Below are 942 nucleotides of genomic sequence, written 5' to 3' on the forward strand. Positions count from 1 at the left end.
TCTTTAACTCCATTGAATAGAAAATAGAAAATGTTGAAATGTGTGTTGTGTGTGCCATAAGAGAAAAAACCATCGCACTAGTGCCATGTGGACATAAGTCTGTATGTGATGATTGTGTAATTCTGCTCGATCCAAAACGATGTCCACTATGCAACACATATTTTACTGTATTATTTACGCATTTGGTCATAATTATTGTCTATACTCAATAGTGTATTAATATTAAAAATTGATTGTATGTCTTAGTTCTCTTTAAATTATTATAACTATAAATAGTTCTATTAACAATTTACTGTTAATTTAAAAATACTAATATCCTTAATACTTTTTATTTATGAAAGGTATTTAGAGTACATATTCTAATGAGATTAAAAGTAGGTACCCTATTCAAATAATAATCTTATTGATTTAGTTTTTGAATTGCCACTTATTATCAGTTAGTGTGGAATACCATTAATTATTATTAAAATAATTAATAACCATGAACACTAATGATGTTATTAAGAGAAAATCATTGAAAAAAATTAGTATAAAAATATTAATATGCATCGTTAAAAGTTAAAATATTGTAAGCATTACCTCTTATCTTATCTATGTATATATTTTTGATTTGATTGGTCCAGGAGTTAAGAGGTCATTAGACAACGTAATAAATGAGTAATGACACCCAATTGGTCAATATGTGTAATCAATTAAAATAATCATTTTATGGATAATTCATTTTATGAATTCTTAAAGTAATTAATTGTACAACTAACTTTTTCTAAAGTGTACATTCGAAAATGATTGTAAACTATGCATTACTATGCACAATTTAAAACAAGTTTATAATAATAATAGTTTATTTTTTAACCAATCAAATATACACGAAAAACTTTTTTTTACTTAATAAAGGTTACTAAACCCCTGCAAGCTAAAGCTTAGGTTAGAGTTAAATTAATT

This window comes from Acyrthosiphon pisum, chromosome X, assembly GCF_005508785.2.
Source record: "Acyrthosiphon pisum isolate AL4f chromosome X, pea_aphid_22Mar2018_4r6ur, whole genome shotgun sequence".
Taxonomy (NCBI): Eukaryota; Metazoa; Arthropoda; class Insecta; order Hemiptera; family Aphididae; genus Acyrthosiphon; species Acyrthosiphon pisum.